The following is a 19,014-nucleotide window of genomic DNA, read 5'->3' as shown; positions in this document are numbered from 1 at the left end:
CTGAAGGCAGAGGCTTAACCCACTGAGCCACCCAGGCACCCCTGGAAAAGCACTTTTTCATGAAGAAAACGTTTTATTGTCTACCATTTGCATTGTCATTCATTCCTTTATTCTTCCTTGCCACCATGAAGCTCAGAAATACTAATCACTTCCACCGGAAGAAGGTTAAACACAACTAAATTCAAATCGTCCTTATCTCCTTTAATCTTCGCAAAAACCCTACAAAGTGGACACTATTATTGTCCCCATTGTACAGATGAGGAAACTGAGGACTGCAGAAATTAGGTAACTCGCCCAGTAAGGCACAAACAGTAATTAGCAGAAGCGAGATCCAACCTTAGTGCTCTCTGATTCCATCTTCCAAGTGCTCAATCCTTGTGCTGGTTCCTGGCCATCTCACAAGCGGCAATGCATGTACAATGCTTTGCTCAGGCCGTACCCCTACCTCACCCCAGCACTTACCCCGCTAGATGGAAGGTGAGTGTTAAAGGAACATAAAGAAGGAGAAGGGATGAGTTCTTCTCCTCTCACATTTTACCTCTATTAACTTCTTAAAAATAGTTTTACAAACCAGAGTATCAGCTCCATTTCAGTCCACATCCTGTAAACTTAATGTATGATTTCTGGCAATATAATTATGATAAAATGCTATTGCTATGAAACCATTTGGAGATCCTATGAGCCATTATAATGGCCATTATAATGGATTTCGGTCAACTGAAAGGACAAATGCCTGAACAACTAGTCCCACTACTGAAATTGACTAAGGCATTACCTAATTTAAAATGTCTCCTTTTGGGGCACCTGGGTGGTTCAGTCCGTTAAATGTCTGCCTTTGGCTCGGGTCATGATCTTATGCTCCTGGGATCTAGCCCTGCATAGAGCTCCCTGCTCACCAGGGAGCCTACATCTCCCTCTCCCTCTCCCCTCCCCCTCCTGTCTCCCTTCTACTTGCTCTCTCTCTCTTAAATAAATAAATAAAATCTTTTTTAAACAAGTCTCCTTTTGTTTGTGTATTTAGATTATTTAATGATACCTAAAGAAATACAATTTTGAAAATAGTTTTAGCATATTTTCTACTTCATGACATGAGAGCAAATATTAATATTAAATATTAACAATGGTATAGGTACCCTTCTTGTTGGGTCAGTGTGTTACATTTCCTTTCTTCACTGAAGGGTAGTGAATCAAGGAGAAAGCAAGCAGAGAGCTAGAACCTGATTCATGATTGCCACATTTGCATCCTGAATCACACATGATCTCTTCCGATATCTAAGTGCATCAGGATCAATAAAGAACCCTTGAAAAGTTCTTTTAGATTCTAGAACGGGTATGATACACATTTTAGGTTATGGCTTTTATTAAAAAGAATAGCAAGAACAAAATTCTTCCATGCCGTTATTTCAACAATTAACATTTAAATACATACGAATACATGGGGCACCTGGATGGCTCAGTGGGTTAAACTGCTGCCTTCGGCTCAGGTCATGATCTCAGGGTCCTGGGATCGAGTCCCGCATCAGGGTCTCTGCTCAGCGGGGAGCCTGCTTCCCTCTCTCTCTCTCTCTGCCTGCCTCTCTGCCTACTTGTGATCTCTCTCTGTCAAATAAATAAATAAAATCTTTTTAAAATAAATAAATACATACATATGAATACAAACTTCACATTTGAATCACACTGGGATCTAAAATTTATATTTTTAAAAGATTTTGACTTTTTAGAGCAGTTTTAGATTTCTAACAAAATTGAGAGGAAAGTACAGATTTTCTGTATACCTGCTGTCCTCACACATGCACTGCCTCCCCCATCGCTAGCATCTCTCCCCGGAATGGCATCTTTTTTTAGCAAGTATGAACCTACATAGACACATCAGAATTCCCCAGAGTCCATAGTTTAACTCAGGACTCACTTTTGGTGCTGTGCTTTCTCCATGTTTGGACAAATGTGTAATGACATGTAGCCCTCATCATAATATCATACAGAGTATTTTCACTGCCCTAAAGATCCTCTGTGATCTCACTATTCATCTCTCCTTCAACACCAACCCTGGATAATGAATGATCTCTTTATTGTCTTTGTAGTTTTGCCTTTTCCAGAATGTCACACAGTTGGACTCATAGGGTACATGGTCTTTTCAGGCTGTATTTTTCACTTAGCGATATTTAAGATTCCTCCACGTCTTCTCATGACTTGATAGCTCATTTCCTTTTGGCCCTGAATCGGATTCCATCGCCTGGATGGACCATGGTTCATTCACCCACTCACCTACTCGTACACATCTTATTTGTTTCCACGTTTTGGATAATCATGAATAAAGCTGCTACAAACATCCACATGCAGGTTTTGTGTGGACAAAAGTTCTCAGCTCCTTTAGGTATTACCAACGAGCACATTCGCTGGATTGTATGGTAAGAGTTTGTCCCACTTTGTAGGAAACTGCCAAAGTGTCTTCCAAAGTGGTTCTCCCACGAAACTTGTATTTTCCAAGATCATTATACCAATTATCAGATTTCAGAGCCATCCTTTGCTGAGTGGGCATGTTTAAGTGAACAAACACCTAGATGTGTTTCATAAATTCCTTCATTTCTTCTATCTCACGATGTCCTTTAAACATACAAGACACAATAAACTCTCTCAGAAAGCAACTTGTCAAGAACAGCCACTCAGCAGCAATTGGGTACCAAAAAAAAAAAAAAGAAGAAAAGAAAAGAAAGAAAGCTACAGAAGAAAAAGAAAGCAAAAAACCTGCCCTGCTTTTATTGACAACTAAATATAAAAAAAACAGCCACATTGTATTGTAGACATTCCATAATTACATCGTGAAGATTTCAGATGCCTCCTTATAGCCTCTGTTCTGAATCTCTCATGACCATGACTGGCCACCACTCCATAGCTCCACTCAGACGGCCACCATCTAAAGATGTGATCCGTAGAAACAATGGCACTTAGTTAGCCTCTGAAGGGTTAAAGAAGTCAAGTCCCTCACGACTAGGAGAAAAAGGCACAAAGGAATCTTGTTAGGGTCTGTTGAAGATTAACAGACCCCCACACAAAAGCCCCAAAGCATCCTTCGACCTTCTGAAAAACATGTACTAAAAAGGTTACCATGGGAACAACCAATTAAATAAACTAATAAAAGAGGACAACTATCTACACCTCAACCAAACTACACAAACAATTAAAAAAAAAGCACCATAAATCAAGTTTTAAATGTAGCCAGAAAGGTTGAGGGTGGGGGAAGGAATAGGAGAGAAAAGAAAATAGAAGCCCTTAGCCCATGATGGTTGGAGCAAAGCCAAAATAGCAAAAACACTGTCAGCAGTGGACCCAAGACTGAAAATAGCATCTATAGCTTGAAATTTGGAGGAGTCTAGAAACTATAGGCCCTCCTGATTGATGTTTCTGTGGGAGGTAAATCCCATAAGCTCATGGGCATACCATAGTGCTCTCTTTAGGCTTTAAGATGCTATCTCGTGGGCTGAGAGCTTCTGTTGGATGTCAGGGCCATTCTCCCTTGCCTCAGAGAAAAGAGGTTTAATGCACAGCCTGCACCCAACTGGAAACAAGTTATCCATAGGCTAACAAAGTAAATTCACTTGTCCCAAGGTGTTTCAGGTGCTAAAAGCATCTTGAGTCATGGAGTCATGGGCCAGAGAAATTGTTTAGAGAGGACTAGGAGGAAAAGTAGGTGAGAGGGTTGTTTGTAGGATTGACTGATTTAAGGAAAATCCTTAGAGAAAGGTTAACCTCACCTCTTCCATGCTTTGCAATTGCTGTCTGTCTTTAAAGATTATTCATAGAGTTAATTAAATGCATGCATATGACTTCCAAATTAAATTTGAGAACAGAGATGCTAACAGAGAACAGTAACTGTCAAGCATCTCTGGAGAGCCACACCTTTATTGTGAGAACTTGGGAAATATTTCTTTGCGAACAGACCCCTCTTACCCTTCTTAAAGACAAAATGGAGCCCTGAGAACTAAGAGACACTTGGCAACATCTGGATAGAGCACAGAATCCATACTCCCCTGGCCTCCTGGGGACTTGCTACAATAGGACTACATGAAAGGAGGTGAGTTATGTTTGTTTTAATTTGGGGGAGCATTAGATTCTAGGAGTTGTACTTGAAGATTCTCAGTGATACCGGTTTCTGGATATTAAACATAGTTTGATTGTACAATTGTCCCATCATCTGGATTCTGAGCAAACTGCGATGTAGTCATTTCATTCTCTCTCTCTCTCTCTCCTCTTGGCCTCCCTCCCTCCAGGGTCTCCACTTGTTCTTAGGGATAATGCACATTATGATATTTAATGACCGAAAATTTCCTTTTGTGTTTTGGGTCTGCTGGAAGATTTTAGAATACAAAAATTGTTCCAGTTGCCTATTGTGTTTGGAATGAAATGTTTTATATTTAGTGACATTGTTATTTGCCGTTTCTGTGTTCCCTTAATCTCTGGGGCAATGGAAGTTTGCTCGGCGGTCTAGACTGAGCCACGGTTGAGGGAGAGAGACTTGATAGTACCTATTACTGGTTCTGTGGAGACACCGAAGTCATTGGGTCTTAACTATTTGTCAGCAACCTGCGGTTCCTGAACAGATGTTGTTCCAAAGTCTTCAAGTTTGCCATGTTTGTGGTCTAAGGCAAAACCATTCTCTTACAGGGTGGAGTCCACCTCGTCCTTTTCGTTTACTCATTGTGGGATTGGAAACATTACTAGGGCACTGTTCAATTAAAAATAATGGAAAACCTCACTTCGTTAGAAGGGCAGTGAGCATGCTTTGAGAGCGGATGGAAGAACTTGCTGGACTATTTTAGCTGCAGTTCAAATTTCAGAATCGAATCTGAGTTCTTTGGTGTTTAACTTCGTTGCCACTGACGAAATGTTGTTTACTGCTTCTAAAAGACTTCAAACTTTAGAGAGTATCCTGAGATCAAATGTCAATTACAGGATTATATTTTGATGATTGAGGTGGAAATGAATCAGAAGCATATGACAAATCATGAATTTTTAAATTATGGTAGCATGTGTCCAAAGAAATACACTTTTTATTTAACTGGGCAACATAATGATTTATCATGTTCAAAAAAAATTCTAAACTCTGAACTTGGCATAAGTCAACCTATGCAATACTCCATGGAATGATTCAGAATGTGAACTCTTTCCCAAAGTATGAAGTACAATGATCCATCTAAAATAAAATAAAATAGTGCAAAAGTATTATTTTACTGACAAGAAGATGAGACACAGTGAACACACCCACTCTTAAAAAACCTCGGCACTGGTTGGGTGAATTGCTTTCACTTCTGGGTTCACTGGCACTTGGAAGATCTCTTCTGCTGTAATATTCTGCTCATGTGGGATCCAAGTGCACACATGTGCACCACTAAAAAATCTAAAATTCATGTTAATCTTCCAGTGATACTATAAACAATGTTGGATGACAAATGACAATCCTATGTTCATTACAGCTTTGATTTTCTTTTTCTAGATTTTTTTTGAGATTCTTATTATTTATTTGACAGACAGAGAGACAGCAAAAGCAGGAACACAAGCAGGGGGAGTGGGAGAGGGAGAGGCAGACTCCCCATGGAGCAGGGAGCCCGACGCAGGGCTGGGTCCCAAGGACCCTGGGATCATGACCTGAGCCGAAGGCAGACACTCAATGACTGAGCCACTCAGGCACCCTACAGCATTGATTTTCAATTGCCAGAGAGTCAAACAACAGAAAAGTATCATTATAAATTTCATCACCGATACTTTCACACTACCCATCTTTTCTTTTTTTCTTTTCTTTTTTCTTCTTTTCTTTCTTCTTTCTTCCTTCCTCCCTCCCTCCCTTCTTTCCTTCCCTCCTTCCTTCCTTCCATCCTCCTTCTCCTTCATTCCTAAGAGCTACATAGGGAATACAGACTGATCCAAAGGAACATGAGAACCATGAAACTCAAAGTGTAGAAGAGTAGAGTTTTTGTTCTTTTCTAGAAAAATCCATGAGGACCAGTACTGTGACTAGTACTCTGGAAGTACATGCTAGATGGACCTGGTGTGTGCAACCGGACTGATGAGTTCCTTGAATATAGTTAGAAGGTGGTGTCGTATGCCTTACTAAATTCTCTCTGCCCAATTAGGTATCAGTGATTTGTCACCTTAGTCAGGCCATAAGTGTAAGTAGTTTCATTGCTACTACATGTAGGATATGCAGACCCTTTGTGGTCAATTTCTGCCGTGTGCCCATGCTACTCCATTGTCCTGGGTGACAACTTTTTTGGGGGGGGTATGGTTCCTCATTAGCATATAAAATATATTCACCTTGTTTATTCTTATTTTGTAACAACTCCCTCAGTTAATATAAATGGAGAATAAGAGATTCCACTAGTAATTACAGAACTCCAAGGTCCTGGGATCAAGCCCCACATTGGGCTCTCTGCCCAGCAGAGAGCCTGCTTCCTTTCCTCTCTCTCTGTCTGCCTCTCTGCCTACTTGTGATCTCTGTCTGTCAAATAAATAAATAAAATCTTTAAAAAAAAAAAAGAGTCCTTAAAAAAATACATTTCTGTAAGTACTGATACATAACTATCTTCAAAAAATAAATGAAAAAATTAAGGTGCTGAACAGTGTATGTCATATGTTAACATCTGTCATTTTAAAAGGAACATGTCCACAAGTGTGTGTGTGTATAAACCCACACGTGTATATGCTTAAACTATTTCTGTATGGAGATTTAATAAGAAACTTGTACCATAGATAGCTTGTAAGTTGCAGGGGGGAAAGTGGGAACTGTAAATGGGGGGTCAGAGGGAGACGTTGCTTCCCATACATGTTCCTTTTAATGATTTGATTTTATCAAGTGTGTATTTTACTTTTGAAAAGAACAACTATTTTTTAAATTTTTAAAATAAATACAACTTCATTTCAACACATTTGGAAATACATTGGAATGAATAGTTTTCAAGGAAAATAAAACTAACAAATTTGTCTGAAGGTGATGTAGTAGGCCTTAATACACCAATCTAGAAAAAAGTAAAATGGTGTCAAAAAGCACCAGGCTCAAGATAGTTTTGCATAAGCTACACCAAACTTGAGGAACGCATAATTCCCATATGATATATTTTTTAAATTCCAGGGCATAGATGAGGATAGGAAATCACGCTACTCAACTTCATATAGCTAGCACGACTCTCATAACAAATCAGACAAAAACAGCATAAGAAAGTAAATATGCAGGTCGTTCTTGGGAGCACAGATTAAAAACTTCTAAATGAAAAATTAGCCACACCTACATATTGGCATATTTTTAAAAATCATAAATAATCTATTGTCACCATCTGGAGTATACCCAAGAATGCCAAGAAGGTCCAATCGTAGAAATCAATGACTGCAATTCACAGAGGAAAGGAAAAATTGCTACTTGAATAAATATGTGTTTAACATTTTAAAAAATTGTAAAAAGGAATATACTAAAACCACTAGTGGAAAGTAAGAAAGCTTTGGATGATTCCACTAAGTTCTGGAACAATCTATGATGAACAAACAGAAAAGTGATGGGTGTTTCCAGCTGTTGAGAACCTGTGCGGGTGTCTTCGCTGTGTGGAAACGGATGGCGTCTGTGAAGGCAGAAGACCAGAAAAGGAGGACTCGGGGGCCTCACCTTGGCCAGTGTGCAGTCACGAATCCGCATTCTGCTTTTTCTCTTTTCTCTCCGCTTCCTACTTTCCCCTTCCTCTCTCTGTTGAACTTTTAGTTCCAGAGATGTGAAAATTCAGTCTTAGGAAAAAAAGTTTCCTCCGGTTAAATGCACTTGAGAACCATGCTGAAGTCTCTTCATTGGACGTTCATAAAACACGAGGGCATATAAAAGCTTCTGGAAAATACATAATAAGCAACTCTCCCCGCTTTTTTTAGAAACCAGCATTTCCCTGAACCATGGGGCACTTGCTTGTCCTCGCCGTTCCTCAGTATTTCTTGTAACTCCAGAGCCTTGCTCCGTGGAATGCGAGTTTGGGAAATGCTGCTTCAAATATAGAACATTTTTGTTGATAAACTACATGGAGCATTCCCAAAAACCAAACCACAGAGTTCCTTAATGTTCTGACCCCCACCACGTTCACAAACCCTCCTCCTCCATGAGGAACATCGAAAATCGTGTCCCCACGTGTCGCCATCAGGACTTGCTACCTCTGAGGTCCTCATGGTTAAGTCCGACAATTCGGAGCCGAGGCTCACCTCTTCTCTCTCCGCACTTGACTTTAAAGTCTCGGGAGTATCAGGAGTCATGGAAGTCTTCTGCCCATTTTGCATAGGATGGCCTCCAGGCCACCTGACTCACCGATCAAAAGGCAGTTTGCTGGGATCCCCTGACCAACAAACCTCTCCAAAACATCAGTCCCTGGACTCAAGGTCTTCTTCTCACCCCTCCTGCTACCCTGAGTCCTTCTAATATCCTCACTGGCTTCCCCAAGGAATTCTGAGCCCATTGGCGCACCCTAAGATTTTGTTCCTTTACTTAAATGTTTGTGTGTCTGTGAACCCTCACTTTATTCCCTCCTCGCTTTAATCCCGCTAGCCTGACCCTAATCTCATCCCCTTCCTTCTGTGACAAGCACTGCTCTTCTTTTTTTTTTTTTTTTTTAAGATTTTATTTATTTATTTGACAGACAGAGATCACAAGTAGGCAGAGAGGCAGGCAGAGAGAGAGGAGGAAGCAGGCTCCCTGCTCAGCAGAGAGCCCCATGTGGGGCTCGATCCCAGGACCCTGGGATCATGACCTGAGCCGAAGGCAGAGGCTTTAACCCACTGAGCCACCCAGGCACCCCAAGCACTGCTCTTCTGATTAATCCCATCTGACATGCTTTTAGGATGCTTTGCTCTATTAGCACAAACTTCAGTCTTTCCCATCTAAAACACCAGCGTAGGGGCATCTGGGTGGCGCAGTCGGTTGAGCATCTGTCTTCGGGTCTAGTCATGACCCCAGGGTCCTGGGATCGAGCCCCACGTTGGGTTCCCTGCTCAGCGAAGGGACTGCTTTTCTCTTTCCCTCTGCAGCTCCCCTTCTTGTTTGCTCTCTCTGTCAAATAAATACAATCTTTAAAAGAAATAAAACACAAGTGCCTGCAACCCAAGACCCCAAACAAAAACCCATCTCTGGCGATGCTTGCCTCCTCTCCCATTCACAGAAAGGTTCTTCAAAACAGAAGAAAGTATTCACGTTTCAAAAAGCCCCGTACATCCATAGAACACAAAATGGAAAAAATCAGAAAATGAAAGAAGAAATAAGAATCCCTGAATTCAGATCCAAGTACCTATTATTCTGCCTGTGTCGTTCTTTTGCTGAGATCATAGTGTATTTAATGACTTTTAAACATAACATTATATCTTTGAAAAACTATAACATTATTTTAATGCCCGCAAAATAGTCTATTAAATGGGTGTAACATAACAATTCTTCCTTTGTTGAACAAGTGATTTTCTCCCAATTTCTTACCAGTAGAAATAATACTGTAATTTACCGTCAACACTAGTCTTTGTTTGCTTTTACAATTATTTTCTATGACGTTTTCCTAGAAGTGGAATTCTGGGACAGGATATTATTTTTTTTTAAGGTTTTATTTATGTATTTGAGAGAGAGAGTGTGAGTAAGAGAGAGAGAACAGAAGTGGGTAGGGGCAGAGGCAGAGGGAGAAGCAGACTCCCCACTGAGCAGGAAGTCTGATGCGTGACTTGATCCCAGGACGCCAAGATCATGACTTGAGCTGAAGGCAGACACTTCATTGACTGAGCCACCCAGGTTCCCCGATAGAATATGATCTTATTTAAAGTTCTTATATACTGCCAAAATATATTCCAGAATGTAGGTACTAATAGATAATTTTATGTCCATTTACTGAGTCTCCAATGCACAGTAGTTGAATATTCTGATTCTTCAGAAAAAGTAACATTGCTAGCTTAAAAATTTTTGTTACAGTTACAGTTGTGATTACCACTAAACCCTGGCGATTATATCCTGTAATTAGTCATTTCTAATCTATATGAAAATTCTAGATATGAAGATAATGATAAGATTTTACAGAAATTTCATAGATGGCCATGTTCAACCTTCCCACTTGCTTCTAGGAACCTTACAGCCACAGTGATACCTTTAGAAAGTAAAGTATATCTAAATTTAAAGTATGAAATAGAACATATAACACTATATAATTCACTATTCCATATAATATAATACAATTATAATTATTTTAGCTTTACTCTTTTATTTATTTTTAGGTTATTTTATTTTGTTCTATCATATATAACTTTGTAAACGTCTTGGTCTAATTTTAGAATAAAATGGGACATAAATAAGTATCAAATCTGTGGTATTGCATATTTAGCCTTTTACTAAATTCTTTTATCTTTACTAGCTCTTTGTCACAAAGAACAGCACTCTTTTCTTGATTTCAATGCCCCTGATACTTACTCCTCAAAGAAACTGTATTCAAAGTGCTGCTTTAATGACCCAAAATGGGATTTTTCATATTAATTTATATGTTCTTTTAGGGTTTTCTTTGTTATTCTTGGATTAACCTTTAATCTATCCAAGATATATTTTAGCTTAATGTGTAAGAGAATAATCTTGTGCTTATTTCTCCCCCAAATTACCCATCCGACCCTGATTATTAAATGACTCATCTCTTTTTCAATGACTGGTAATCCTTCCTATAATTTATACGAAGATCATAGCTATGCATATATGCCATATTAATCAATTATAATACTTCCAAGGAAAATCTCACCACCTTATTCTTTAAAAACAAGCAACAGCAATTATTTTTGCCTCATTATTATTAGAGTTTAACTTTAAACTCAGTCCATGTATGGACTTACAAAAACAATGTATCTACTTACCAGGAAAGGCTCCATTCTTCCTGGAATTGCAGTGGTAGGTATTCTGCTTGTAAAATTTGCAGGGCATCATTAAACCGATATATTTTCAAACTTCAGTCATTAAATTACCTGCTTTCTTGTTACCATGTCTTTGGAGTGTTACTTAGTTAATATCTCAATGATCCTTGTAAACCAATGAGTAAGCTAGGAGAGGAAAAAGAAGAAAGGAGTGAGGGTGAGGGGAAGGAATCTGGGTAGGAGGGCTGAGCCAGGTCTCCCCAAAGCTGCTCTTCCTACCAGTGACAAACTCAGTTTCTCTTGTTGACTTCTTTCTAGCACCTCTCATCATGAGTCATCACTCTTGACTGCTGTCCTTGAGCCCAGGGCTATCTCCTAATGCACCCATCTCCGACTGCTGCTCTCAGCTGAGAGCCCTGAAGCCAGAGTTGGCCAGAAGCCATTCATTACAGTGCTTCTCCTATTCTGTTCGGTGTTTGATCAGTTCTCATTCAGAATCAATCCATTTCAACCACAACAGAAAAATTCACAGGAATTTTGTTTACGAGTCCCTTTCACTTAAAATTATGGTAGTAGCCAAGTGAATAGAGGTGACATTCATTTCTTTATTACTGTATAATACTAATAATACTGTGTAATACTAGTAATAAGATCCCTTGCTAAGATATAGAAGTAAATATGTTTTTAAACTCCACAATTAGTCCCTCCTATATTTTATTCAGAGCTATATCTGTCTTTAACTGCATTTAATTTGTCAACTAAGTTTTTCGTGTCTGTCCCTGGAATTTTTATTTCACTTTAGTTCATCTTAGAGTCTAAAAATTCCATTTTTTCCCCTAAAAGTGCCTCTTCTTTTCTCACTGTGTCATATTTTTTCATCATATTTCTAAATAATTTCAAAACCAACTTCTTTTGTGCTTTCTTTTTGATCTTGAACTCTGGGGATTCTGATCTTCCTATAGACTTTGCTCACTGTCTCCTCATGGAAGATGGCTTCCTTGTGGAGTTTGTGATATTTTGTTAATGAATTGATCTTCCGTGTGTGAGAGTGTGTGAGTGTGTGTGTGTGTGTGCATGTGTCCAGTACAAGGTGGAAGTGATATTAGAAAGGATTTTGCATGTGTTACATCAAGGGCACCACCCACTAGATTTAGGGTCCTTCCTAATCAGCATGACCTCATCGTTTCTCGATTACATTTACAAGGCCACTATTTCTAAATAGGTTCACGTTCCCAGGTACCTATGGTTAGGACTTCAACACGGGATGCAATTCACCCACAATAACACTCACGCAAGCAAGATCATGCTTGGGAAAGAGAAGACTTCGTGCATCTCTGGGCCAGTGTGTGGCGGGGGGGGGTGTCTTCTGGCACCTGTGATATTTATTTCATTTCATAGTATGTCTCAGGTTCCTCACAGCTAAATTCCAAATTATGAACCCTTTGCTCAGGAATGTGCAAGAGGTATAAGAATCGAACCAAAATTCATCGTATTATTCTGGTATCTCAATGGGCACATGAGCAAAATCTTAGAGATCGCATCCTTGTAAAAAGGTGCTTGACCAGGATAGATTTCCACCTGGAAGTGCCTCTTATAAGCTGACACTCAGAATTGACTCAGTTTTCATTGGTTTGTCCTAAGCAGTGCCTTCCTTGAATAAAATCAACATGAAATATCACTGAAATTGCAAAGTGTACAGGGGCCTTCCCCAGTGAAACCTGCACTTTGACATAATATGTTCATTATTCAAGGGACCATTCTTCCTGGCAATGTCATTGGGACTTATAAGAAAAATACTGAAATTAAAGGATTGCATGCAAGAAAAATAAAACTATTTTAAGTCAATTTAAATATATATTTTCAGCCTTGGCCATGTCTAGAAACTGTATAATAAAAGAAGTTGTCTAAAATGAAGAAAATGAAAGATGAATTTGGTTAATTACATGTATAAAATACATATCAGTTAAAAAAAAGAGATCCTTAAAAGTTGGTAGTAACCAATAAACTGAAGAATAAAGCTCTGAAAATGCAAGTATATTACAAACATCAAATACTTCAGAAAGGTCTTTGAATTTCTGATGGCCAAAAACCACTTTTTCTTTAAACAGCTGCTGCCTTTTTTTTTTTTTTTTTTTGCGAGAGGGCAGGAACAAGCAAGCCAGCTGCTGGATATCACTAGTATCAGCTTTGCCCAGAAAATAAAAATCACATTCTAGCATTTCCAGCTCAGAGCCCCGCAAGTACAGGAAAATTATTGCAAAATGACACTGTTTCTATAAGAGATAAAAGAAGCAGAATTGTTAGCAAATCTATTATTTCAAGCTTAACACTTAGCTCGTGGGAAAGACAGCAACTGAACAGCAGTTGAATGCTAGGAAATTCTGGAAAAGGCATATGGTGTTGTGTCAAATGCTAAAGAACTGAAGATTCCATTCTTGCAGATAAATCAGGATGCCAGAAAAGCAGCCTCTTTATATTTAAGTAGATTACATGTCAAATGGTAGGAAATGTCTAGCTGACTAGACAAGATGAAGACTTCTCCGTGTGGAGAAGCTCGGGGAGGGCTACTTCCAGGGAATGCTACTTCCAGGGAGCCCTCCTAAGATGACGACGCTTGGGGAAATGTACCAGGACACGCTTCTATTCCAAGTGGTTCAGTCAAAATATAACAGGAAGCCATGAGCCCAGAAAGCTGCCCTGAAATGTTGAACAACAGCAAAACGATCCAGCCACTGGATGTTTCTGTGATCACCATTTAACCATTTCAGGCGGGGGCAGGGGTGGGGAGGTGTACGCAGTTTCTAGAGAAAAAGGCAGGAAGGAAATGTACCAGCCGTTGATAACGTCACTAGTTCAGCAGAAAACTCTGCTCTGGAGCCACTGGAGGCCAAGAGAGCAGGGACACGGGCTCCCACCATTACCGCTCAACCGACAGCAAACGACAAGAGCTCGGACAATGGAGCCAGACTGTTGCAAACCCCGCCTTTTCCTCGTGAGGCTTTTGGTGCTGGATATAATAAATCAACAACGAGTCCACAGCCAACGCTTATCTCTCACCTACTACAAGCCAGGCCCTATTCTGAGTTGATTGCATTAAATTAGCACAATAAGCAAGTGGGAGGTGAAGGAATCCAGGGTTCCTTTCCCAGAAGCCTTGTCCTCCAGGCCAGGTGGCTTCCCCTCTTGGCAACGCCTCTTTGCCCTTCCTGAAACCACAGAGAGGAGCTGGACTGCCTGTGTGACCTTGGGGAAGCCGCTCAACCTTTCTGTGCCTTGTTTTAAAACGGGAATGGATAGTAATAGCACATCTTCCATGAAATGGCTTTAAGGTTTGAATAAAGTCCTGTTCACGGACTCCTCGCACGGCCTCTGACACATTGTAATCCACCAGAAGATAATTAATATACTTTTCTCCATAACTATATCACTTCAGACCCATTACACAGCTCAGATTTCTTTGGATTCTGCAGTTTATAATTATTGATAAGGTCATGTGAACCATAATTACGAAATCTCACAGGCTTATGCCTCCCTGCCCTCTGCTCCTTATTTCAAGCCCCTGTCCCACATCCTTTCCTCTCCTAGACTCCCAGTTGCTTCAAGGATTCTGGGGGGCCTTTCACACACACTCACCGACAGACCCCTGACATTTTCCACTGCATCCCATAGACAATGCCCAGTGTCCACAAAGCCACCTGAGGGCAGCCCCTTACTCTGTCCTTGAAACCGCCCCCCACCCTGTGTATGAGACTGTGGTCCTTGGTGTTGGCTCCCAGGGCTCACAAAGCTACAGACTCCTAAAGGCCAAACAAAAAGAATCTGTGTCCCCTTGACTCTTAATCAGTCACCTCCAGCCATTGGTATAAGACAGTGTCCCTCAGTTCTGTCCATAGCTTCTCCCCGTGGGGCTCACGTTCCAAGTCCATGTCAGGGTTGACACCATCTGCTAGGCTGAGTCTTGTGAGGAACAAGTGTGGAGATCCCCAAAGGTTGCCCCAAACCAGTGAGTCTAAGCTGGGATCCCCAGATGACCCACGTGCCTGGGTGCTCCTGGTTTTATCACCCATCATCTCCTTTTACGAGATTGCCCCGCTATCCCCTCCTGGGACGGTCGGGCAGCCTCCTTTAAAAACTCCCGGAAACGTCGTGAGCCGCATCACCGAGCCGGTGCGCCAAGCCTGGGGAGGTCGGAGGGAAGAGCATCCGGAGGGCCGAAGGCGAGATCCCAGACGCCGCGGACCCCGCCTCCTGGCACGTGCCTGGTGTTTCCCTACCAAAATGTTTGTTGTGGCGCGAGCCTGCGTTCTGTCTCAAGTGGCTGTGTTGGAGAATTAAGAGGATTGCATTTGCTTCAGCCGAGTTAAGGTGATTTGAAATGTCCTTTCTCGAGAATCCCACCCCTACCCTCATTCCTGTCTCTCCAGATTTTCTGAGAATTTCCGAGTCTCCGCTTCCCGCAGCCCCGCCGGCGGGAGCCCGCCCTCCGTGTGTGTGGCCCGCCAGGGTCCCACGCTGCTGTTAATTGGGGGCCTGTGGTTTATTCACCCTGTATCATTTCGCCAGTGTTTCTTTTTTGGCAAGGAAGCCTTTTTACATCCCACACTTCCGATTACGCGAGCCTCAGACTGCATCCCTACCGTCTTCCTGCTCTGTGTTTCTTTCTGTTGCTTCTTTCATTCCGTTTCATGAGAAATCATGATGACTGTGGAAAGATGGAAAAGTATACCTTGGTTTGCCCCGAAATTGGCTATTTAAAAAAAAAAAAAAAAGAAAACTCCTAATACAGTTTAAGACGGACTTCATGGGTTTGCTGTTTGTCTCCGGGTGATCCCCTTACGGGACCGCGGATCCCCTATATGGCGGGAGATGCATCTCAGTATCTGGTCCATCCAAGTCGGCCAGCTGCCGAGCACTCTTCACGTTATCCCTCCCTTGCTGACATGGTTAGGGAGGGGGTGGGGAGTGGGGAGGGAGGAGGGGTGGGTGGGATGACTTCCTCTCGGGGTTGTGCTCAGTGGAGATCTCCTGCCCATCCAGCCAGAGCTGGCACCACAGACACTCTGTCTTCAGCTGAGGTCGGGGGAAGGGGGGGTGTCTTGCCCCTATGGGCAAAAGGTGGTTCGGGGACCCTGGCAAGGTGCATCTTGTGACCTGCGGACTCAAGGCACTCTGCGGGGAGGCTCGGCGGCTGGCCTGGGCCACAGGAGGGACAAGTAGGGAACGGTCAGTGAGACGTCCTGTGATTTAGGACTTGACATTGATAGGAGGGCAGGGTTGTTTCTCAGCAGTTTTGTGATGGGAAAAAAATTCAAGCTTTAGGAATAGGTCAGCCACATGGCCCCCATGCCCTCCTAGGCCTGAACCCCCAAACATGACAGGTTTTGATTTTCTTATCCACAGTCATTTCCCAGAGGCAGGGAAGGGCCCAGAAGGGCCAGGTCTGGTTTTGTTTGGGAGGCTTCCCCCTCCAGATGCCTTCCTGAGAGGGGTTACTTTTTCATTTGAAGAAATTCAGTGCCCCAGGGAGGCCACTGTGGGGATTTTACAGTGCACCCACCACCACTCAGAAAGAAAGTTCTCCCTGGCCTGGGGGAGGCATGGGGGGTGCTTATCTCCCAGCACCCCAGCATTTTAATATAAGCATATAACATGGTCTTCCATATCCTGTGACTGCAGTTTCTAGCCATCCCTTCTTCTAACGGGTTTGCAGCCCTAAATTTCTTTTTATTCAGATTCTGAGGTCACTCTTCCCAACTGAATTCCTGTCTCCACGTTCCCTAGGACATTCAGAACACTCACTCTGCTTCATCCCCAGCACACCACCCCTGGGTTCTAACTCAATTCCTTCTGTTCTGTTTCCTAAGGTACTTTTTCAATATCAAAATCATCTTTTGTCTGAGATTTCTGGTGTCTTTGTAACATTTCTGTTCTAATACCAATCGCTGTAACGTTTATCGCAGTAAGATTTCTGGACTTCGCCATCTAAATATTGGTCAAATGTTTGCTTGTTCTGCTAAACTTTAGTCACCACCGGGGGAGGAAGAAAACGTGGTCTGTCTTCTGCTGCTGTATCTTTAGTTCCTTGCACAGTTTTGAGAGCATATTTTGGTCCAATAAATATTTGTTGGCTGAACTGAAAAATAAATGAATGATATTATAATCTCACTACAGAAAAAATGACTTTTTAATGGAAACCACATCACACGATTTCAAGACAGTCTAATGATGGATGCAAAGAGCATTTTCATTTCTGGAGAGCTGGAGACATGGAAGGAAACAGTAGGGCAGCCAACATATGGTTATTGGACCCAAGGAGAGGTCAGGCAGGAACTTGCCGGGCACGGGTTTTGTTAAAGTGTATATAAAACAGAGACCAATCATAATTTTGGATCTGTAATTAAGCCTTTGATTTAATCTCTATATACTTCATTTCCTTTCTAAGGAAAATGAAAAGTAATAACTTCAACTGTTCTTTTAAGTAGAAACATTTTTGATATCCTTGAAACGGCAAAAGGGAAATGAAGAACAAATTTGGAGAGGAAGCATCAATGAATTTCTAAACTGGGAGGTTTGTAGACCACTTTGCTTGAGCTCCACTGGTTTCCTTGCTGTTCCTCTACCGTACCAAATATGTTGTGGCCTCAGGACCTTTGCATATGCTATTTCTGTGGCCTAGAAAAGATCTTGCCCCAAATTTCTGTCAGATTTTCTTATTTTTCTCAGGCTTTTATTCATGAAGATGTTACCTAACTCTCTGAAAAAAATAAAGCCTCCCCCCTTTCCTTGCTCCCATTAGACTCCTAATCTCTCTTACTGTTCTCCATATTTTTCCATGGAAGTTGTAACCAAATGACTTACAAGCTATTTATTTGTTTTAATTGTCTGTCTCCCCCACTAGAATATAAATTCCATGAGGACAACTTTGTCTATTTTACAGTTAAATATTTCCTTCCTAGAACAGTGTTTGGTGCATTCCAGTGTTTGGAACAGCAGTGCGTCACTCAGTAAATACCCCAGGAATTAATACTTGAATGAAGTTGGAGTGATTGTAACTGTCCTGCATCAACCATTGTTTTAGTCCTAATGCTGATGGTCTCCCGTTAGTGTTTGGAACTGGCTCACAGCAACTTGGGAGAGATGCCGACATGTGTGCTTTTCCAACTCTGCATTCCTTGACCTCAAGCTGGTAACTTAAACCTGGCCATTGTGGTAGTATTTACACCAGAGAAGTAGGCAAATGCTACACATTAAACTTTTTTTTTTTTTTTTCCTGGAGAATCAACTGCTAAACAATTTCTAGCACATCGTTGTTCTTACCCAGACAGTTCTAGACAGTTGTCTAGAAAATGATGATGCCCATATATAAACACAATATTCATAAAAAGTACAGGCATACCTTGGAGATAATGTAGCCTCAGTTCCTGACCACCGCAATAAAGTATCACCAAAAAAGTGAGTCAGATGAACGTTTTGGTTTCCCAGTGCATATAAAAGATGTTTACACTATGAGGCTGTTTATTAAGTGTGCAATGATAGCATTGTCTCTAAGAAAACAGTGTGCCTACCTTAATTCATTTTAATTTATTACTAAAAAAATGCTAGCCATCCTCTGAGCTTTCGGTGAGTCATAATCGGTGATCGCAGATCACCATAACAAATACAGTAATAGTGAAAAAGCTTGAAATATTGCCAAAACTGCCCAACGTGACACTGAGACACACAGCAAATGCTGTTGGAAAAATGGCACCAATCGCTTGCTGGCCACAGGCCTGCCCCACAGCTTCGATTTGTAATAAACGCAGAGTGCAAGAGAGCAAAGCAAAAGGAAACAAGGTTTAGACACATTAGCAGTTCAGTGCCCTTAGGGAGGAAAGGAGTTTTAGAGGACTCAGGGGTGAAAGAAAAGCCCAGTAAAATTGGTGACACGTGGGAATTTGGGATCTTAGGAAAACCAAATTTAAATGACTTCAGAAAGGGGCATCTTGGTGGCTCAGTCGGTTAAGCGTCTGCCTTTGGCTCAGGTCATGATCCCAGGGTCCTGAGATCGAGCCCCGCACCGAGCCCAGCATTGGTCCCACATTGGGTTTCCGCTCAGCGGGAAGTCTGCTTGTCTTTCTCCCTCTGCCTCTGCCTGCC

The sequence above is a fragment of the Martes martes genome (genome assembly GCF_963455335.1).
Source record: "Martes martes genome assembly, chromosome: 11".
NCBI lineage: Eukaryota > Metazoa > Chordata > Mammalia > Carnivora > Mustelidae > Martes > Martes martes.
This window is presented reverse-complemented; position numbering follows the sequence as displayed.